The sequence below is a fragment of the Cinclus cinclus genome, chromosome 23 (assembly GCF_963662255.1).
Source record: "Cinclus cinclus chromosome 23, bCinCin1.1, whole genome shotgun sequence".
NCBI lineage: Eukaryota > Metazoa > Chordata > Aves > Passeriformes > Cinclidae > Cinclus > Cinclus cinclus.
In genome coordinates, this window is record NC_085068.1 from 6,720,686 (window position 1) to 6,744,332 (window position 23,647).

The 23,647-nt window shown below is 40.7% G+C and overlaps 1 protein-coding gene across 2 annotated transcripts in view; it reads left to right on the forward strand.

Annotated features, from left to right (window-relative positions):
* Positions 1 to 3,399: 3,399 nt before the first annotated feature.
* The window catches only part of GNB1 (G protein subunit beta 1), a 34,813-nt gene continuing 14,565 nt past the window's right edge, over positions 3,400 to 23,647 (forward strand). For both annotated transcript variants that reach the window (XM_062507602.1, XM_062507603.1), the window contains exons 1-2: positions 3,400 to 3,661; positions 21,847 to 21,898. The gene's annotated coding sequence lies outside the window, so the exon portion shown is untranslated. The remainder of the gene's footprint in view (positions 3,662 to 21,846; positions 21,899 to 23,647) is intronic.

Below are 23,647 nucleotides of genomic sequence, written 5' to 3' on the forward strand. Positions count from 1 at the left end.
TCAACAGTACAAACCAGAGCAGTTCACGGATCTGTGCAAAAAATTAAAATTAAAAATGAGAAATAAATTTAAAAAAATAAAGATAATGCCTGTGCAGCAGCTTCCAGCACAGGACTATATGAGGACAGCAGAATAAACCACCTTGTTGCACACAGCAGCGTGGGATTCTTCTGCCAGGTTTTAAAATGCAGAAAACTGATTTGTCCAGAAAGATTTACAAACCAAACCAAAGCCACCCAACGTGGAACAACCTCCCCTCTGTAAACAAGCACCTCCAAGGCCAGGATGCCTCCCCATAACAGCAGTGTAACTGTACATCAAACTTCTCACTGGAGGAATAATTAAGTCACTGGATCAGAAACAGGAACTATTGCAACAGCTGTATTTTTACAAAAGAATAGGTGTGGTGAAAGCATTGGCTGTGTGTAATTGTGCTATAAACACTTCTGACTGATCCAGCTTCCTTACCCAAATTCCATGGATTTGAAGACATGGCAGAGCACAGACCTGTGGACAGAAATTCCTTTTAGCTCTTATGAAATAGAAAATGCATAAAAACTAGAATTCAAGGGGAAAAATAGAGATTCCTAGGAGAAGATAACACTTCAATGTGTACTTTATTAAAAAAACCCCAAAAAACAACAAACCATGTTTAGTTATTAGAATTTCACCACTGGTAAAAGCATGTAAGAGAAATCTAAGGAGGAAAAGCAGTATCTGTATGATATGAATGTGCAACGGGATAAAAGCATGCATTAGTTAATGATATCATTCATAATTATGTCATTTTTTATATAATTAATTCACACTGCAACTGTTCTAGTCGAATAACAAAATCTCAATGCAGCTATTTTCTCAAAGAAGCAAAATGTGATTTACTATTTGCTATCAATCCAAAACATTATTTTTGTTCGTTACACTTTTTTTTTCTTATGATCCAGTGCTAAGTGAAAATTTTCCACAAAATCTTATAAGATTGAGAAATTTTCCTTTGTAAAACAAGGACTTTTCTTCTTTTTTTAAAATCCTTTATGTATAGTATCTTTTTTTGCCTAATGTATTTAGTGATCATTCTTTTCCACCTAAATGGTGTATTCCCAAAAGGATATTTTAATCTCTGCTAAGTCTAAAAGCAATCTCTCACTAAAAAAAAATAAATTAAAAAAAACAAACACGGAACTTGCCTCCTATAAATCTCACTTAGATTTAATGACTAAAATATTGTGTGCAACTACTTTTGAAATCTGTAAGCAACTTTGCAAATATCTAATAAACTTGTGGTGCTTCTTAAGCACTTAGATTTAATCTCCAGATGGGGATGCTGGATGAATCCCTAGCCTCAAGAACACTGACATCCCCACCTGCATACAATGTGGTTCCACAGATTTTAATAGGATAATTCCTGTCCACATTTCAGGGGTGGAACAGAAATTTCCCCACGGTTACTGAAAAGAATATTAGTAATTTGGGACAGTAATTCAAGAATAATTTATTCTAATTTCAGTAAATTTCTTATGTTGTTATTTGTAAATCTCAATGTGATGATTTAAAGCTTCAGTGCATCATAAAAGTTATTTAAAAGCAAACATTTTAATATTATAAATCAAAGGCTTAACCACATCAGGATCTAATAGTTTTTCCTAACAACCTGAATAATAGCCAATCCACTTTTCTACAGTTTAATTAGCAAACCTGCTCTTTCTTTTACTAATTAAAGGTAACCACACCTCCCTTCAGAAAGCATGACAGAAAGACCACTTTGGTTTAAATTCTAGGGAAGCGAGAATTTACCAGGGGAAGAGTTTGCAGGGAAAAAATATTGGCCTCTTTAATCTTTGTTTTTGGTTGTTGTTTGTTGTGTTTTGTGGGGTCTTTTATTTATTTTATTAGTATATTCACGCTGGATAGGTTTTCATTGAAAATTGGCTATAATGCTGTGGGTTGTTTTACTATAAACCTATTTTGGCTGCCAAGTAATCTCACCATTTAGCAAGGTATAAACAAGTATTGGAAAAAAAACCCCGAGATTTAGACCTGTGATAGGAGGAAAAGTGATGCAATACTGTATCTCTACTTACTTTTCAATATTAACTACGTTTCAGTATTTCAGTTCTGGTGGGAAATGATTCCATTTCGGGAACATCTCTCCTGTATGGTTTACATGAGGTTCCGTCTGCAAGACAGAAATTGCAATTTTTATGTTTCCTTATAATTTTTTTTTTCTTTCCTTTTCATACCAACCCTTCCAGAGCAATGATGGATGCTGCGAGGAGAGTTTGAAAAGAATGCTCTGGAAATTTTGGCTGTGTGCATACCTTTATAAGCAAAGCTGGAAAAAACGAAGTTCTAAGCTACAGAATTGCTACTTGTCAGGATCCTGAGGGAAGGATTAGAGAATCACAGATTTGTTGGGGTTGGAAGGGCACTCTGGAGATCACCCTGACCAAGGCAGGAGCAGATGAAACAGGAATAGCGTCGAGGTGGTTTTGGGATGGCTCCAGAAAGAGAGACTCCCTACCACCCTCATGGAAAGAAGCTCTTCCTCATGTTGAGGCAGACCAGTTTACAGTCATTGCTCCTCGATCTGTCGCTGGGCACCGCTGAGGACTCTGGCACCATCCTCGGACACCCCCTGGAGATTATTTTTATTCATTAATGAGATCCCTCCTCAGTTTTCCCTTCCCAGACTAACCAGGCCCAGCTCCCGCAGTCTCTCCTCTCACGATGACATGGAGGGATTTATTGCTTGCCAGCCTCTCGTGAGCAGCATTTAAAGGCCTGTGGCCTTTCCCGCTCGGCAGCCCGGAGCGCTCCCATTTAACGCGGCGCGGAGGCTCTGCCTCTCCCAGCCTGGACCTTAAACACCGCTCGTAGGTTCAGTTTCGCGTCTTTTTGTTCCCATCCGGCTCTTTCAGACTTGTTTTCGGCCTGCAGGGCCGACGGGGCGGCCGCGATCCCCCCGCACGCCGCCCGCCCTCGCCCTTTGTTCGCTGAGGGGAGGGAGCGCGCGGGAGCGCGGGCGGGAGGCGGGAAGCGCGCGGCTGCCGCCAGCCTAAGGGGCCGAAGGGCGTTGCCCGCGCGGGAGCGCGCACCGCGAGGCTCCCGGGAGCGCGCACCGCCCGCCCTCCCTCCCGGCCGCGCTGGGCGGGTGCCCGGTGGAGGCGGCGGAGCCTCCGGTGAGGCTCGCGGCGGCCGGGGCTGTGCGGGGCGGCGGAGCCTCCGGTGAGGGGCGGCGGGGAGCGGCGGGGCTGCGCGGGGCGGTGGGCCGGGGCGGGGTAGGAGCCAAGCCGGGGTTTCCCGGGCGGGCAGCACGGGCGGGGCGGAGGGAGGAGGGGAAGGAAGGAAGGAGGGAGGGAGGGAGGTTGGTTGGTTGGTTCGCCGCGCCCAGGCTGCCGCTTCCCGATGGCTGCGGGAAGCTGAGCGGGCTGAGGAGGAGTCGAGACCCAGCGACACCCCCTCCCCCGCGGATCCCTCCTTCCCGCTCGGTTCTGCCGCCTTCCCCGGGACCCGCCGGGCGCAGCGCGGGCGGCTCCCCCGCTCCTCCTCCGCCGCCTCCTCCTCCTCCTCCGCCCCCCTTCCCTCCCCAGGCCGGCGGGACGCGGGCAGGACCGCGGGCGGCGGACGGACCGGCCCGGTTCATGAGCAGCGGCCGGGAGGGCAGGTAACCGTATGAGGGGCGTGGGAAGGCCGGGGGTCCCTCAGAACGCGTTTCCCGCCCGCCGAGCCCCGGCCGGCCCCACCCCGGGGCCATCTTCCCTCGGCTCCCCCTCAGCCTCGCTCCTTCCCCTCCCCCGCGCTTCCTCCTCCTGCCGCACTTCTCCTTTCCCTCTCCTTTCCTCCGCTGTCCTCCTCTTCCGCCGCCGCACCGGGGGCCCCCCGGGCCGCCGCCTTCTCATCGCCCCCGTTCTCGGCGACCCTCGGTATGGCGGGGTTGGAAATAGTCCCCCTCCCCCGCGCTTCCCACGTCCTCGGGGCTCCAGCTTCCCCTAAAAAAGAAGTGTGTTTGTAGCTGGAGGAGGAGGGGAAAAAGGTGGGGGTGGGACTGATTCCCACTCGAAGGCTTCCAGGCGAAAAGGGAGGAGACCTCGGATCTTGCGGGGTTCCATTTTTAATTGTAATTACGCTGTAGTGATCTCTGCTAGACGATTTTGGGGTCTTGTCTTAACCCCCAAAAGGCGAGTTTCCCGAGCGATCCGCCGGCGGAGGGAATATTCGGAGACAGATTCAAGGGGGGGGGGGGGGGGGGGAAGAGGCAAAAAAAAAAAAAAAAAAAAAAAGAAAGCAATTGTGTGGCTGCTGTAATGGTGGAAAACTGATTAAGAGGAGCCGGGGGTGAGACAAACAGGGTAAGGCTGCTTCCAGCACCCCCGGCCAGCCGAGGGCTCGCAGATGGGGCTCATGCTGGGTGTGCTGGGCGAGGGAGGGGTAGGGAAGGTTTTGTTCTCGTTAGAACCGGAACCGAGGATGGATTCAAACCGCATATTTGTTCCCCCTTGTATTACGGTGCTGCATATTTTTGTGTGCCCGTAGCAGCGATAACGAAATCATGGAGGGTGTTTGCTACAATAGGAAGATGGGAGTTTTTCTCCTTGGAAATGTTGTTTAAGATATTACTTCAATTCCCGGCTTTTTAGCGAAAGGATTTCAGCTTTTTTTTTTTTTTTTTTAATCTATGCAAAGGATATTGAACGTGTAGAATTTTTAATCCTACAGCTTTGTAGGGAACGACGATGTATAAAGCCTTGCATGTAAATATGAAAGAGATGAGGCATTTTATTAACAAAAAAATCTTGTCCAGAAGAAAATCAGAATGATGTAGAGGTTGTTGTAAGATGCCAATTTATCATTCCTGAAGATGAACTGAAATTTTAACGAATGTGATATTTCATTATTCTCTAACAAAGTCATGGCTGGGACTCGCTTTAAACCAGGCATCCTTTCTAGGATGTGCCGACTGCCACGTTAATATGTATTGTCTCCAGAGGAGGAAATAGGAAGAAAGCACTGTAAATGTAAGGCTTAAGTAATTATTGAAACAGCTTTTGAGAATAGTTGGCTCAACTTGGAGAGGTGATTTAAGACTGAAAAATTAAACGTTTTGCTGCTGTTGGATATCTGCACCTAATCGTAAGAGATTTATCCCATATTTTAAGCTGATCTGAACACGAGGATGTGAATCAAGACCAAATGCTGTCGATGTGTATGTGAAATACGTGTGAGGAAACGATGATGATAGTTAATACCTAAATCCGTCCCTAAATGTGACAGATGAGAGTTTATTTCTCTCCCTTGGGTGCTTGAGGAGAGGAGAAGGAGAAGGGGTGATAATAGTGTAGTTGTTTTGGTGGCTGCAGATTAGCCAGGGTGTCTGTTTGATTTTCTTTTTGCTGTGAATGAATGGATCTCTCTGTGCCTGGGCCCAGTAGCTGCAACAAGATGGCGTTTGCAGCAAGGCAGCTCTCATTTTTCAACTCCTCCTCACCCCAGCTTTGCCAAACTAGATCTTATTTCGTAATTGTGTTTTAGATTTACTTTCTCGTTCTCTTTGCTTTCTTCTTTTCTGGGGTGGGGGTAGGAGGAGCATTTGGAAGATTGCTGCGAGAAATCTTTGGGTTTTTGGTTTTTTTTTCTTTTTTTTTCCTTAATTTTTGTGAGCTCCTCCAGCTAGAAACTAGGTGGGAGGAGTAAATAGTTTTATTGAAATATTCACATAGGCGCTTAAATGAATAAAGGGGTGACACAGTTTTCATTTTTTACCTTGCAGTGTCTGCTTAACACCACCAAAATGTTCCTGGCTTTTATTAAGCCTGTTGCTAAAAACCAGTTTTTAAACGTAGAGCACAGGTATACAAAGGCTGCTGGCCAGGTAACCATGAGATCAGAGCCTGTGCAGACAGGTGTCTTTCTGTGACACAAAAGAGTCTCCTGTCTGCTTCAGAACACTCCCAATTTGTGGAGGGTTTAAGACTGCTGCTGACCCAGAATTACTGCCATCCTCTGGATAACTGTTCTTTTAATGGGCAGGAATAAGAAAGGCTTGGGAGATGTTAAAACAGCTCTGTGTCTGAGTAGTCTGTTTCAAAATGACATTACAAATTTCCAAAGCCTTTTATGTGTGGTTTTTAGTACCTTTTAAGAAAAATGGACTTTTGGTTTGTTAACTCCTGTGATATTTTACTATAGTGCCAAATTCCTTAACTTTGGTAGCCTAAATAAAATAGCTTGGTTAATATTTGATATAGTGGATTCAGGCTTAAAACAATATACTTCCCAGCAAGAAAAATAAGAAATGCTTGTTATGACTCCTGTATTCAAACGACCTCCAAACCTTTGATAATATCAAACATTTTAGTAGTGTTTATCTATTACTTAATGTATAATCAGTTGTTTGTTAGTTTATTGTAGTAACCCAGCTGTAGCTCATGTAGAAGGAAGCTGGGAAGCAGCAGAGCTGATTTTCAGTTAAGGATTGTGGTGCTGGGGTTTTTTTGGAGGTTTTTTTTGTTGTTGTTGTTTGTTTTTTCTGAAATGAGCTGAATGCATTTTACTTCTCTTGTGTTTCAAGAGCATTTTTTTTTACTTAAGAATACTGTCCAATAAACTGTTAGTTCCATTTGATGTTCATGACCTGTTAAACCTGAAATTACTTGTGCAATTTTTTTTTGTTACTTTGGCCTTTTAGTACAGTATCAGAAAGGAGTGAAGTGAGATTCTGTTTTGGGTAAGATATATTACATTTATCCTTGTTGAGTCCTTGCAGCTGCTAAGTCAGTACGTAGCAGGCATCCTAGCATGAAATCTTTGACAACATGGTAAATTAAAATTCCACAGGAAATCTTAGCAGAACAGTTTTTGAAATCACCTCAGTGCCTCATGGAAGTGTGGAGATGCTGTATTTGGACTTAATGAGAATTCTTGTGTAAGTAATCAGTGAAGTTCTGTATAATCAGGGAGTGGATAGAATTTACTGTAGCATTGTTCTTCATATCACCCCAGAAGAAACACTCCACCAGCTGTTAAAAATTTTAAGACTTGAACCAATAAACTAGTTTACTTAGAATAAGAAAACCCTTTAACTAATGCAATTTCAAGGCCCTTTAATTATAGTAGAAATGTATCTTGTGTTTGTAGGATGGCTTTCCCTGAAATGAAGCAAGATGTTGGCTGCTCTGTGTAACTTCCTGGTGCTTTGGAGGCTTCGATTTGGTCATGTGGAAAACAACTAAACTGCTTCTTCTTAAATAGTAACTTAGTTATGATTTCTCAATCCCTGTGAAACCAGATGCCAATTCATCTGAAACTTTTGTTGTTTTTGTAGATTCCTACCAGGCCTGGAGCTGTGGTTGGGGATGTTAAGCAAGTGTTGGGTTCAGCTGGTTTTATAGTTACAGCAATAAAAAATTGGAGTTGTTTGTGCTCTGTGAAACCAGCGGTAGATTTGTCTCCTCTACGCAGGGCTCAGCTCATGTTCTAGGCACTGAATTGGATTAAATTCTTACTGTCCATGGATTTTGGCTCTCAGCATTAGTGGATTGGTAATTGATATTCTCAATTTTAATATCCAGTTTTAGCCATATGGTACACCGTATTGTCTCAGCAATTGCATTCAGCGCCGCTTTGTTCCGAGCGAGTTGAAATGGGAGATTTGGCATTCCAGTTGTTGAATTATCCTTAGGTGAGTTGTCCTTGGAGTCTCTGATGCCTGTGGTCATGGCAGAATTTTAGATGGGGTCTTTTTTTTTTTTTTTTTAAAAATTTTTTTACAGGATTTTACTAGTTATGTGGCACAAAAAAAAATAACCTCGAAAGCAGCTTGCTTGCATTAGTGAAATGTTTCTTAAGCAAGTGGCTGAAGATCAGGTGGGCATTTTTTTGAAGGGAGTCTCTTGGTTGCTTCAAGTGCAGACTGAAAGTGTAAAGAATACATACTCAATTCAAAATGTTTTTTATCTCCCCACTGATAAAGTTGGAACTAGTATTAGCCAAGGTCATGATAAAAAACAAGAATACCCCCAAGCCCCTTTGTTTCTATTTAACATAGTGTCTCAATTTATTATTTCTTCACAGGGTGTCCAGTGTTCTGGGGATTTTGTGAGTGTGGATTTGTTTTTCACCAAATAAAAATGTATGCAGAATCCATAGATACTTGAGCCAACTGGTAGTTGAGCAGAACATTAAGACGTTTTTAAAAGCTTTGAGCTGGCTATGAGCAGTACTTTTACTTGAGATGCCAAAATAATCAACATAAATTACTGTGGAAGGCTTCCTAGTGCAAAAACATGGACATTCCAAGATAAGTTTTGAGGCAAAATACTTCATTTTTATTAAAATATTAGAGGATTTCTGAGTAGAGAAAAAGGAGATGGTTAGCCTTGGAATAGGAAGACACACTTAAAAATAATTTTGTGAACATCAGAATCAGATGATCTTGTCCCTTTTTTTAACAGCTGGCCTTCTAAAATGAGTTCTTTGCAATTAATACCTTGTAAGAGTATTCATTTGTATTAAATACAAACGAATTAATGTATGAATTCATTAATACTTGTCCACTGCATTTATTGTAGGGGTGTTATGAATAAGTTATGTTTTGTTAGTCTGTTGAAATACAATGGAATATTTCTGCCTGTCTGGAGGGTTTGAGTGTACTGGTTACAGAGGGTGATGTTTGCCTTGCCCAGTATATTCTTAGAAATGCAGGAATTTTCTGTCTTGAACCCAGCTAGGGAGTAATGACAATATTCTTGGGTGCCATCTGGAAGCAGCCAAGATGTGGTGTCGCTTGCTATGTATATCTTACTCTCCCTTTTAGTGGGGGTGCTGGAGTTAGATGCCTACATGGGAATTTTTTTATGTGTTAGCCAAAAAAAAGAAAAAAAACTTTCCTGGGGATGTTATGGAAGTGTAATTTGTAAGGAGCCATGGAAATAATAACTTGTAAGTTGTCTCCAAGGTTTTTAGTGCTGGCCTAAAGTGGCAGAAAATAAGGATACCTGCAGGTGTTACACACTGACCTGGTTATTGATATTTGGGGGTGGCCACAGGAATAAGGGCTTGAGAAAGCAGTTCAAAAGCAAGTGTTGAGATATTGCTGGATTTAAGTCTTGTTAAAATCCAAGAAAGTAACTCCAGCAGGTTTGAAATTGGAATCCTTTGGAAGGTGTTGCAGACATTTTGGAGACCTGGATTTGAATTAATGAATATGTTCTCTGTCAGATATTCCAAGGTAATTAAGAATTGTTGAAAACAAAGTGTTTTTATCATGAGGGAAGACCTACAGTTATTTCTGCATTTGATGGGACTGAAGGGTTAAAATTTCATCTTCCTGTGCTGTGCCTCTTTTGGAATCCTAATAATGGATAAGTGAAAATGAGGCTGAAGACCTGAGGAAGGTGATCTGAGGGAGCTTAAAGGAGACAAGCTAGAAGGTAGCTCTGTAATTGAGGGTGGTAAAGATAGGCTAAATCTTGGAGTTATTTTCATAGATTGTTTTTAGAACTTGATGAGGGAGAAATTAGTAGCATATAATACAGTGAAGGGAAAGGGGCTGATTAAAAATCTAGTTGCCATATTTATGGGAAATGTAATTCATTTCTGTAAGTAGTGTGACTGAAACTGCTTCATTAATAATGAGGATATTAATTTGAGGAGGTAGAATACCAACTTGTCAAATCACTGCAATTTTTAAAGGTTCTCTGTTTATAAGAGAAATACATTCTAGATGTTGTAAGGATTAATTGAATTGTGTATAGTTAAATATTTTTTTCTGTGTGTTCTGTGTTCTACCTTGATCTGAAGAAGGTTTGCCTACAATTTCATGCCAGTTATGTTTATGATGCTTTTTTCAAATGAGAATATTTTTGATGTCTTCTTGAAAACTGCAGTGATGCCTGCCAGCACTCCCCAAAAAAAGAAAATATTAATTATCTGTAATTAGATAGATTAGATAATTTTTTGTAGCTTTATGTAACGTGGTCCTATATTCAAAGCTATGTATAGATTTTTGTCACTATTTTAAGCTTGTTCTTTTTTTCCCCCAGCAAAGAAAAAAAAAAAAAAAAGAAGAAGTCAAACCAAAATACTTCTCTCTGGAAACTCAGAGCTCCATCCAAACCCCTGCATGCTGTGTATGAAAGTAGGTTTAGGGAATATTTTATCAGTTCAGATATCAGTGCTGATTTGGCTCATCCTCTTTACAAAATCAAACTGTGTTGGGAATGAGGGAATAAATAAGAAATGTCAGGGCTCTCTGTGTGACTTTGAGACAGGCAGCTGTGGGTGTTGGCCTTCACTGACAGGAAAGGGATGCCTTGTCTTCTGTTCCTTGTTTTGTCTTCTGTTACAGTAACCTTAATTGCAGCAGCTGATGCCAGTTAATTTCTTTCTTAAAGAAAAAGAGTTTCTGCTGAACTGTTCATTCTGTACATCTCAATTTTCTTACTGCATTTCTGTTTTTTTGCCTGGCTTGGGTTAGATGCAGGGAACCATCTTAAAAGTCTTCTCAGGCACACGTGCTTTGTGTTTATCCTGCCATTTCAGGATTTACTAAAATCTGTCAATAAATGGAGGTTATCTAAAATTGCTTGCAAAACCATGAAGTTATTTGACAAGCTGAGTGGGTTTTGTTTTATTTTTGTGATACGTTGAAATTTCCAGCACTGATCTGACAGAAGAATCTTTACTTGTGCACCTCAGAATTGGAGTTTAATCCCATGGATACAGAAATACACATGCCTAGCATTAATGGGGTGTTCCTTACTGTAAGTACTTTCTGAATGGCACATCTGTGCTAACATGGGATGTTTTCCCAGATTTCTTTTCCTGGGGCTGACTGGGCAGGATGTTGAGCTTACAGATGTTGGAGATCATATGTCCTGTCCAGATGTGCTGTGCAAGCTTGGGGTGTTGCTGCCCTTCTGTAATCTGTGGGAAATGTGGCTTTCTTCTGGAACCGGAGGAATGAAATCTCTTAAATCACACAAAACACTTTGTATTCAGTCCAACTGTTTGGAGTTTTGTAGGTATTTGAGGGATTTACCGAAACAGATGAGGGGTAGGAGGTGGGTCAAAGCTCCAAAATTAAAACCATACAGAAGATGGCATAAATGTGACTTTTTTGTTGATACAGAGATCTTAAAAGTCAATGCGTGGTTATCTTCAGTAGTAAAATTTGTAAGGCCAGGCAGAAATGTTCACTCTGTTGACAGCACTGATCAGAAATCCCTGAACTTACTTCTTAGTTTGAAATGTGTGCAGTACTGATATTTTCTAGCAAGATCTTTATGGTGAAACCCAGTGTAGTCTGGTTTAGTCATACCTGTGAAGTTCTGTCCTGTTTTACTTTATTTAAATTATATTTGAGCTGATACATCTTGGTTAACACCAAGTGGTTCAAGGTATGTGTTGAATGTAACAATGCTTCAATCTCAAAATAAAAAAGTAAACTTAGGTTTCAGTATCTAAAATATTTTTTTAAAAAAGTTATAATTGTATAATACAAAACTTGCTACAGTTTGTTTCTAGTAAATGATGCAACAGAGCTAAACAGATCAGGCTTCAAGATGCTGAGAGGAAATCTGTTTATGGTCTACTTGCATTTTATCATTTTGCCTCCCAAAACTCTGGGGAGATCTGTTTTTCAGATAGCCTAACAAACATGTAGGGAGTTTGGTGTGGTAATTCTCTCTGTTTGTCTAGAGAAACAAAGTAGATGTGATAGTCTGCTGAAACCTTTGGTGTTTGAAATAAGCTGAGGCTGTACTAATTAAGGAGCTGTCTTTGTTGGAACATATGTTTGATATTCTTGTTGCACGTTCTCTGTGAAGTGGCAGGACTCTGAAGATAGGCTGCTGTCTGTGTAACAAAGGTGGTGTCTGTACAAAGATCAGCAAAGGGCTGCTTGATGCTCCTGGCAGTTTGATTGTGCTGCAGGTTACCGAGTCTTGCATTTCACTGCAGCTGTCAGATGTTACCTGGTCACTGCCTGAAAACTCACTGTGCAAGTTCCTTGCTGAAAATGCTGTGTAGTACTCCAGAAAATAGGACTGAGCAGGAACCATTTCACAAATTTAAGTCTTGACAAAGTAGTGGGGCCTTCAGTAGGTGCCTGAGGTGTTGGGGAAGTGGGTGTTTCTGTGTGTGGAAACTCAAATGCAGACACTTTGGACAGCGAGGTCAAATTGGTTTGGTTTGACTTAAATTCTTCCTTTCTTCTGGGCATGGACAGTAGATGAAGTGTCAGCATTTCAGGAAGTTCTGAAGTTCAGCATTTCAGGAAGTGCTGTGGTTTATCCTGGAGTCACTCACAGCTGCTGTGGGGTGGGGGAGCCTGTGCAGAACTTGCCTTTGGGGCTGGAAGCTTTGGGCACAGCAGTTACAGGTGGGAGCACTCAGCAGCTCCAAACAAGCACCCGGTGCTCACCCAGAGGGGCTGTGCTGAGGCTCCAGGGTCAGGGCAGACCCTCAGGGGCTCCAGGGCTCAACCAGCCTACCTGGCTGCTGGTCTGGCACCACTTTGCAGGTGTTTTTGCCATAAAGTAGGTGGGATTGTCTTCTGATGTTTTCAGTTTTGTCATTCTCAGTTAATTCCCTGGTGTTTATTTTTTTTCTATTTATGGTGTTCTCCTCCTATATTTTGATCACCTAACAAGATACTTACCATCTCTAGGAATGCAGTTGATACTTACAGATTAATGCCAGAATTTTTCGGAGAGTTAATGCAGATCCTTTGGGAAGAGGAATGTCCAAGGGTGAAAGCTGAGTATTTCCTGCTGTACCTTTGTGCTGTGATACTGGCCCTGGGCTGTGCTCTCCTATCAGCACTGAGCATTGTTGCCTTGTGTGTTCCCAAACACCACTTCTCAGTCTCATGGATTCAAGGTCTCCTGTGTTACTCGACTTTTCAGGCTCAGCCTTGCTTTTCTTGTTCTTCTGTACCTTATTTTGTACAAACAGTACATATCAAAACACAGCAATTGGAAGAAATCGATGAGCTACTCAGGGCATAAATCATTGCTATCAAAACTAATGGAGCTGCTTGCATGTTGATTAAAGATGGGGCATGTTGATTTTGGGGCTAGAGAACAAAGTATTAGTCTGTTTTGGGTGAAAAGATTAGAGAAATGCCATATTTCAATCTCTGCTGGGTATCTTATATCTGCTATATACATATATTTTGTTGATTTTTGAGGCTCACTGAAATGATTCTTATCTTCAGAGTGGTGCTGGAAAGCAGCTGTTTTTCATGGCATAGCTAAACTTACTCTAACAGTGCTCTGTTAATCTCTTACTGAAGATCACTGTTCTGTTGGAACACTAAATTCTTATTTCAGCGAATTAAATGTATTCTGTTTTTTAGCTGGGGTTTGGATAAAGATCTTTTACACGGTTGTAAGGAATGAATATTTTGCTTTTAGCTGATCTCTGAGGCTTTGTACAGTCTGTGTAGCAGAGGCACAAAGGAGCAGATGGTTTGTTCCAATGTCTTAACTCCCCTATTTTTGTTGGGGCAGATGTGACAGCAGCTGTGGTGAGAAGGTAGTTATCAACTCACGTCCAGCCTGCCTTCAAGAGAGTGTTACTTTTGTTGCTTCTGTTGGATTTTTATTATTAGTTTTACTTTATAGAAGCTTAGTACAGTAAAAGCTTGCTCGCTTTCTTCTAAGGCAGAGCAGGAAGAAGAATCCCTGGTTTTCTGAAGTGCTCTCACAGGATTTGATCCTGACAGTGAAAGGCATTTTGGGTGGAACTCTTGATCCGTATGGAGAAGCACAATTGAGATTTGATGGAATATGGACTGGAAACACAATGTGTTTCTCATTAGTGTTTCTCATTAGTGTTCTGAGGGCCTTGGTGCAGTGAGACATGGCAGCATGTGAGCTTCTCAGCCTGTGCCTGGTGCTCAGATCAGGGAAAAATGCTTTACAGAAGGGAAGTTGGCCATAAAAGATGGCTTTAGATCTTTAAGTGTCTCCCTTAGATCAAGAGTAGAGATGTACCAATTTGATTGGCTCTTCCTCCTTGTTTTTTAATGGTTTTACATTTAAGGATGTCAGAGGTAGGGTTGCTAAGTGTAGCTTTTGGAAGTTGGTTGTATTTTTTAAAAGGGTGTAGACAGGAAGCAGTTGATTCTCCTTTGACTCAGTTGACTCTTTATTAGCTGGCATATGTAGAAGGAAATGGATGATTCAGCTCCTGTTGATAAAATAGCAGAGCTAAAATTTATGGAAATACAAAATACAATAATAGGGATTTCTGCTGATTTTCTGTGCTTATGCAGGCACCGAGTCTTACTGATTTATTTTTTGTGTTAGAGGAATAGACATGAAAATTACTATTGTTGTTTCTGGGGTGCTTTTTTTGTGTTGTAAGTAAGTGATCACATAGCCCATTTCCTCCTCTAATGTAATAAATATTGCAGTGAAGATCTTAATGTACCTGCTGATGTCACTGTGATGGTAATACCTGGACCGGCACATGATTTTTAACAAGGTGAAGATCATTCCAAGACAGATGTTTTGGCAAGCAGAGCTGAGAGAAATCCCATGCAGGCTTTTGGAACGTGCTTGTTCTCTTACACTTTAATCCCTGACAGGGCAGCTGATCCACTTGATGGATTTCATTTTAATCTTCAGGATTTTGGTAACAGGAGGTGCCTCTGCCAGGTTTTGCATCTCCCCATTCATTTATTTGCCTGGGAATTCAGTGCGGTGTGATCCAGTCACATGCTGGGCTCTCTTCAGCACCTACTGGGAAATACTTGGGGAGAGCTTGAGCAGAACATCATCCTGATAGAGAAATCCATCAATCTTTGTGAGGGCTTCTGAGAATTTTTAAATCACAGAAAATATACTGAAGACTACTTGAAAATTGGCTTACCCAGAAGTGATTTTTGAAAGACAATATTTGGATACTTAATGGGAATTCTCAAGAATTACATTTCTTAATAGGATTGCAGTTTACTATAAGCATGTTCTTAAAGCGTGGATTAAAAACTTGTTTTGATACCTGAATAAACATGGTTTTAATTGACTTCCATTAAAAAGAAACAAGTGTATGAATTTAGGCGTGTAAGTGTTTTCATTTGCTGTGTAATGGTTCTGTCACACTAGGACACTGTGAACTTATCCTACAGCTGTGTGCTTCCATTTCTGGCTTCTAGGAGAAAATGTTCTCTGTATAGCTTGGCTTGAGCTAGCCCAAACCCATAGATTCAGCTGATAGACATGAGAGATCACACATTTTATCAAAAGATAATATCCTGATACTGTTCCATTACTTGGTAATATCACAGGAATATTGCAGTCTTACTTTAATTATTAATTATTAAAGCAAGACTGCAATATTCCTGTGGTGTGTGTGCTCTGCCCTGCTTAGGTAAACAGAGATTCTGGTGGCTTTGCAAATGAAGTGGAAATATCAGTAAAAAGTGGAGGTTCATGATAAAAGAGTTGAAGGAAGCAATGAGAAGTGACAGTCGAAGAAAGAAACAACTGTTCAGTCACTTCAAGGCTCTGCAGGTAGAAGCATCTGGTAATAAATGCTTAGTCATTTCTCTGTTGGTTAATTAATGGGAATATATTCTCCTTCAGTGCTGCCTGTGTTTTGTCAGTCTGAAGGGAGATGTTTGGTGGTATGTGACAGCAAAATTCCTTGGGTTTAAAGGGGATACTTCAGGAGGTGACAATTTTCAGTGACTTCTTTTGATAAATGTAGCTAGAAATCTATGCATAAGCAGATTGTAACTTTTTACTTACTCTAGTTTTGGGGTTCTTTTAAAATGGTAACTTTTTACTTACTCTAGTTTTGGGGTTCTTTTAAAATGGTAAGATCAGGAAAGAAGACGATCCAAAACATCACTGACTAGTTGGATAAAATTGATGAGGTTATCTATAAATGTGTTGCTCTTCAGAAGTACTAACTGCATAGAGGAATTTGAATAAAACCTAGAATATTGGCTTATCGTAATTTAATAAATGCAAGTTTGTTGAAAACTTAAACTAAATACCAGTAATATTTTTTCTTAAAATAAGTTAACTTTCCATGCCTGCTTCTTATCAGGAAGTGTAAAAATGTGCTTAAATGGGAATTTCTTTGAGAGGAAGACAGAAAAGAAGAGATGTAGTTAGGAAATGTTTGGGCTTGGCTCACTGAAGTACCAAGAGTTATTAATAGTCATGAACTACTTCAAAGATCTCTTAAGACCCTTCTTTTTAAAAAGTGTTATTTTAAGCATTTGGCTTTAGGCATCTGTTAAACTTGTAGTATCAGTTCTTTTAGTTTTTTACAGAAATTCTCTTCTGTACCTAGGATATTAAGTTGCTTATTTTTTTAAATAATGCACATGGCTTCCAGATGCATTTAGAAAGGATTAATGAAATGACCTGTTACAGTCCAGTTTTTTATGCTTAAATATTACATCAGTATGATTCTTTTTTTAAATGTAGGTCATGGGATTAGCATCAGGAAATGTGAGTATTTTGGCAACATGGGATTCTGTCTGCCATGAAGCCAGCTGGAGTTTGTGCAGTGGTGGTGGCAGAAGGAGACACAGACCACTTCACATCAGAGCTGTTTATTGCAGTCATGTGTCCTGCCATGATCTTTGCATTGTTGTCTGCTTGTTTAGGCTGCTATTTTGAGAAAGTGGTAAACTATCCAAAAGGTTGATTTTTGAACTACTTGTTTAACAGAGGGAGAGATGACTCCTTGGAAAATCGAGGCATGCAAGCAAAGAGCTGATGGATTATGCATGATTAGCATTTTGGTGACTTTCAGTAGGTGTTGTGTTGTGTTACTGTGTGGTAACAACCTCTGGCATATTGAGGAATTTAAACATTGAAGTTTAACTTTTATGGTGAATTATTCATGTTCTGTAGCAGTTTTGGAGGAGACAAAAATGCACTGCTCCTCTGAGACCGTGGTTCCAATTTGGGACTTTGAATGTGAAAGCACCTTGCTGAATTTGGGTTTTGCAAGGTCTTTCAAGGTTTCCAGATTTGTTAATATTTTGTTTCTTCCCTTAATTTTCTGAAGAAAAAAAAAAAGCTTATTTTTTTTGTTTTTTTTGGTTTTTTTTTTTTTTGTTTGTTTGTTTGTTTCTTTTGTTTTTTGGTTGTGGTTTTTTTTTTTTCTTTGGAATAGTATCAGCTTTTTGGTGGATGGGTTTGTTCTGGTTTTGTTTTTTTTTTTTTTTTTTCTTTTTTTTTTTTTTTTCTTTTTTGTTATTTTTGTGGGGGTTTGGATTCTGAAGTGCCAGATTGAAGCAGTGAGGCACTTGTGAGTTGCCTGGGTGCCTCATTGAAGGCAGTTTGGTGGAAGGCCACGTTGGCTGGTTGGAGGCTGTTCCATGTAGGTCTGTTCTGCCTGGTTTTTCCTGTTGGATGTGCTGTTTTCTATGAATCAGGTTACAAGGTGAAGGAAGGTGGCCAGAACTTTGCAAGAACCCTAGAACTGGCCTTTTTTCTTTAGCCAACAATTTTTCTGTGTTCTGTGTAGCAAGGAGAATTTTTATTACTCCTAATGTGGTCTTGTAGATCCATCAACTGAGTAGAAAAAGTGCTCAAGTTTCTTCAGGAGGAAATAATTTCTAGAGTTCTTCTGCTTAAAACAAAACACATAAAAGCTCTAAAAGTCTCCACATCAGTGATTCTAGAAATGGAACCTGTCATTCCATATTGAGCTATAGGTAATAGCGAAGCACTGATGAAATCAGGTTGTTGAGTTGCAGCTATTTTTAGCTTGTGTAATTATCATTTTACTCACACACTATATTGAAAATGGAAATTTGTGAGCTCTCCAGCCAGCCAATGTGGCTGCTGCAAGATGAGCATTAACACTGATCGACCTGTTGCTTGTTTTGTGTGTACTTCCCACTAATATATGGAAAAATGTCTACTGAGCACAGCTCAGCTTCAGCTGGGAACTTGGCAATTCTTCAGCACAAGAAGCAGCCAATACCTCCCACAGAAACATTCAGCTGTGCTGGCCTTGCACGACACAAGTGCTTTCAGGAAGTTTTCAGAGGAGTTGTACAATCTCCTGTTGTCCCTACCAGGGTGAGCTCTTTGGCAAACCTGTTAGGAAGGTACTGCTTGTTTTTCAGTGTTTGTGTGCTTGGAAATTACAGACGTGGGAGATGGTTCCCAGAAAAGGAGACTTGGAATAAAGGAGGAGTTGTATCCTTTTGCTTCAGCATATTTAGGTTGATGAATTTGTAATTATTTTTTTATACTTTTCTAGGTTGTAATTCAAAGCTGCCCTCATAAGAGGGGACAGCAAAGACTTGTCTTTCTGGACTCCAGCTCTGCACTCCCCAAGGAAAGTCTGAGCTGGAATTAACTCTTGGAGGGGCACATGCAGGTCCCAGAACATCCTTTGAGCTTCCACCTGTCTGCTAGAGCACTTAAAGCTGATAGTTGGGACAAAGTCATTAAACTGAGGATGGGGTTTGTTTGGGAATTTTTTGTATACAGAACAATCTTAAAAGTTGGAATATGAGACTTAATTACTGTTGCCTGGTGGCACATTGGAATTTCAGGATCCTGGCAGTGATTTGGCAAGGTGGTTTAATCTCACGGGCATCTAGCTACTGTTCTGTGATAATAATCAGCTATGTAAGAAATGATCTTAATAAACTAACTTGCAATTGCTGGTTTCACAGCTATTATCTCTGCCTCACAGGTGATATATTACAGTGCTGATGACGTTGGGTACCTGAACAAGAGCATCTGCAGGCTAAATTAGGAAGTGGCTGGCTCCATCCAGCCATCCCTGCTGGCTCAGGGGTGATCTTCACAGGGGTGCAGAGCAGCAGAGCAACTTCACTTGAAATTGCTGGTTTATCTTAATAGTAATACTGAGGTTTCCTAGTAGGTTTTTGGATGGTTTGAAGGCTTTTATTTTGTTTTTTTCTTTCCTTCCAGTGAATTTGTTTTAGTTTGAGTGCCTTGAATGAAACAACCCTATGTGCCACTCTTAGGAGGGTGTGTTATGTGTAAGACATTTTTAAGATTCACGTGGTGTAATGGTCAGGAAAATCAAGTTTTTTCTAGTGTTGGTTGAGATCCATGTTAAACTATGTTGATAAAGCCACTCAAATATCTGTGTATACATTGATGACATCCCCCCTGAACACATCTCCCAGCTTCTTCGTGTTCTTACAGTGGGGACAACTTCTGGGAGTCCTGGGCAAATCTCATCCCAGGGTTTGAGCCAGATCCTCTGATGCCTGGCCCCACGTCGTTGTGTATCAACTGTTGGTGTGTTTTAAATCCTAGAATGCCTTTGCAGCAATTCAGATACTAGCCTTGGCATCTGGTCAATGTGTGTGTAAAGCAGTCTTGAGAAGGTTGGAATCAACATCCAGAATATTTCAGTTTTTAGTCTCACACTGAATCCATAGGTCAAGAGAAAAACATGTTTCTGTGGCTGATGGCTTTGGAGAGGCCACAGAGTGAGTGTGTTTAATCTGTTTAGGAAGTTGCTTCACCAAGTCTTTTTTTCTTCCTTTTCTTCCTTGCTTTCCCCAGCCTCATGAAAAAAGTTGTGGTGTCTTCTGCAGGAATATTCTTCATGTGTAGACTTGTACCTGGACTATGCTGGAGTTGAGATAAATTTTTAGGCTGGGTTGTCAGCTCAGGGTAACTGCTTCAGTATCTAAAGAAAAAAAAAGGATATTGGGCTGGCAGCAGTTAGTGAGGGAAAGCTTTACCCAGAAATGATGACATTTTTGACATTTGGAGCTCCTTTACTCTTTTTTAGCCAAAATGGCTGTGCTGTTCTTCACTTGGAGCAGGAGGCTGTGGGCATGTGGGGACACTGGGAATACCAGGCCTGTGTGGGGCTGGCTCACCTCCAGGTGCTTTGGTGTGATGCTTTAACCACTTGAACCACACTTGGAGTGTTCTGTGGAACTTTTTGTTCTCCGCTGTTTGCGAAACCCCAGTTTTTGGTGTCAGAAACCTGCAGCTCTGGGCTCAGCAGGGCTGTCAGGGCAGCATGTGGAGCTCCTTACAAGAATTCTTTGCTGAGCCAGTGCTGCGGTGCAGGGAATGAACTGGCCTCTAATTTTCATGTTGCTTTTACCAGGCTACATTTTAGCTAAAAATGGAAGCTTGTGGCAATGCAGATCTTTTTTTCATGAGTAGCTTGTCTGCTTTTGTCCTTAAATGAGCTCCATCTTTAAGGTAGAATTGAAAATATCTCCGTTGCCAGGACTGCGTTGTGCGATGCTTTCAGCATCCTCAAGTAGAAACTTAACCCTTTGAAAAATAAACTTTTGTGGAAAAGTTTGCTGTTATGCTTCCTTCCTCTTCTTTCAGGCTGGTTAAAGTGGCTTTTTTTTGTTTTGTTTTTGTTTTTCTTTTTTTGCAGAAGGCATATGAAATCTGCAACACCTCTCCTGCATTAATGAGGGTGCAGCACAGGACAATAATGGTGTGTGTTTTGGCCTTTGCTGTTGTGTATTCTGTGTGCTGTTAGTGTGCCAGCATAAATTTACTTGTTTACATTTCAGGTAATTCTTTCAGAATTTCTTTAGATTTCATTATCTCTGTAGTGGGGGCAAATTTTTTTCTTGTCAAGACTTCTGAAAGTTGACTGGAGTTGCTCTGTTTTCAGAACTTAAAATGGTCATGTCATGTTTTTGTGTCTGGGGGGTGGAGTTCGGCCTCTAAGTGTGAGTTAGTGTTTATGTCCCAAAAATGTGTTGTTCTGGCAGTAACAAACAAAAGTGCTTACACCGTGATAGTTTCATAATCACAGTATTAAAATATTTATCTATAAATGAGCTTGGGTGAGGATGATCCATATCCTAAGTAGCTTAACCTCCATACCAGACACTGAAGTGGTTTGTAAATTCTCCAGCTAGTAGTGAGCTGTAAAATCAGAAACATGCATTTAATGTGAGATTTCAGTTGAAAGTGTGTGGAGTTTTAGGCTGGCTTTCTGATTTAAGGTCATTTTGCTTTAGTACCTTGCTTTGTGCTCAGAATAATCTCCCCTGTCCTGACTCAGCAGCTTTGAACACTGAGGGGTCCCCTGGCATCACCCCTAGCCCTCGTCTTGGTGTGTGACAGAGCCAGATCCAGATATTTGGGATGTAGAAGTGGTTGTCAGTGTTTCACATCTTGGGGTGAACTAAAATAATTGCTTTGTGCTTCCAGGGGAAAAAATTGATCCAAAATTTCTTACATTTTTCCTCTTGCTGCAAAGCCAGTTTGTTAAACCAGTGCAGTCCAGACTGAGAGTGTGTGAGTTATTGAATGTGTCAATTCTTTTTGTGCTTTCTGATATCATTAGTGATTTGAAGTTGTAACTCTTCTAGAAGAGCGGTGTGCTCTCACTTGAGCTCGTTAGTAGGTGGTTTATGTAACTTCTTCTGATAAAATAGATGTCATGATATTTAACTGTGCTTAGAAGGCAAATGTAGCTCAGGGACAGGATTGAGCAGAAATAATTCCAGTGTGTTGAAAATGCTGATTTGAAGGGGGGTGGGGGGCACTTTGTAGTACAGTGAAAATTGTATGAGTGAGACTGTATTTTCTCTTAATCCTAAATTCTCTAATAGCGTGGACTTCTCTCTCATTAGAGCAGGAGAATGATCTCAGGATTGCAAGAGTTTTTTGGGAAAAGAAGGTCAAAATGAGGCACGAACCCGTCTTTTGGTTGTGTTACAGTTAATAAAACTCCCCATTTCCTTCATGAGGGCAGGCCAGCTGGTCAAGTTAGCTAACAGAAATAGTCTGCATTTTGATAGTAGTTGAATTTCTGTTAGATTTGTTGAGAAATTTGTGCTCTTTTGTGATAATTACGTTAATTGTGGTTTTGGTGTTTTTGGTTTTTTTCCAGAATTTACATGTTTGACAGCAGAAGTTTGCTTTCTACTGTAGTGAGAGAAAATGTAAGTAGAGAAAAAAGATGATTTTTCTTTTCTATTCCATGAGAAACATCCTGTTTTTATAAAGTGGTTAATTGAGACTTTTGGCTTTTAATCTGTGCAAGCCTAAAGTACCTGTTTTCTCCTTCAGCATGTGTATTCTTGTGTCAACAGGAAGGATTTTAAAATGGCTGGGAAACCTGCTAAATAATAGATGTTAGTGCCTGCCTTCTGTCAGAGAGGGAACTGGCAGAGCAGAGGGAGACCACAGATGAAACTGTTTCATCTCAGTGGGGCAGGGAACTGTAATAAATAAAATTATGAGAATAGTCATTCTCTCATGAATGAAAAATTACTTCTCCACCATGTTTGACAAAAGAAGGCCAAATTTCTATTGAGCAAAGTGGCTCTTGTCAGAATGTTCTTTTCGATGTGTCAGTATTATTTAAACAGAAGCTAAAAGATTCAGAGTTTATATTCTGTGTAATTGTAATTATTACTGTTGTTCTTGGAGCAGTAAAATCTTCATTACCTTCCAGACTTTAACTTGAATGTCTGTGAGGAACATTGCTAATTGGCAAAGTATTTGCTGAATTAAATTTGATACTTTCAATTACTGGATATTTACCTGTTTTTCAGAAGGCAGGCAGCAGGCTTTATTCATCTGTCTGTATCTCCCTCTGGATCCAAGGGGACCCTAAATTTTTTCTTCAATTTTAACAGAGAGAGAGAACACCTCAAATTTGTTCCACAAGCAATTCTGATCTCACTGCATTTCCCACTGAATAAAAGAGAAACAAGAAATCCATCTCTACTCCTGAAAACAAAAAGAACCCTCAGCTTTTCAAAGCCAGTGTGACGTCAGCTCACTGTAACCACCAGTGAGTTGAGGATAATTCCTTTGTCATTGTGAAAATGTCCAAGCTGCTGTGCGTGTTGCTAATAGGATTTGTGGTATCTGCTAGATTAGCACAGCTTCATTTAATCAGATGACCTGCTCTGGGGCTGTCTGCTGGCCCTGCTGGCAGCTCCTTCTAAGGCTGCAAAGTTTGGGCTCTGTTTTTTGCAAATGTTTTGCTTTTCATCCATGTTGGAGTGATGGGTATTGGCAGGAAAGAGGTTGAGGGAACAAATGTCAGCCTGTTGTTCATGGGAGAAAAGAGATTTGCTAAATCTCCTTAGAAAGTTACTGTGCTTGAGTAAAATATGAACAATTTAGCTTTAAACACTCTCTTGTGTTTAAAGTCTCTTACCAGACTTGCATCCACAATGGCCTGGTGGGATTAAGTTAGGTTTTGGTAGTAGCAATGTCTGCTAAAAATACCTTGTGGCAAGCAAAGTTTGACCAGCAAGGGGTAGAAATTCTAAATATTTGACTTAATGATAGCTGATTTCAAATGTGGGGTTTTTTCTTCTAATCTGTAGAGATGGTTCTCAGGACAGAGAGGGGGTGGAAGACTCCATCCTTTTTTTTTTTTATAATAGGAATGGTGTAAGAAAAATCAAGAATTCTTTAGTAGACTTCATTGTTTACTGAATTCTTGGTATGAAGAATACAATTCTTCATTGCTGTTCCCAGCAGAGGAATTTCAGAGAGGAATATATGTTTGAATGTTGTGTTCAGCTCTCAAGCATCAGGCTACAAAGGAATGTGAGGGTGTTAATGATACCTTGGTTTCAGTAACTGGATTTCACTGGATAAACAGTTTGAGCTGTGGAAAGGACACTGGAGTTATTGCATGAAATGGGTGAATTTGAGTTCCTCAACCTTTG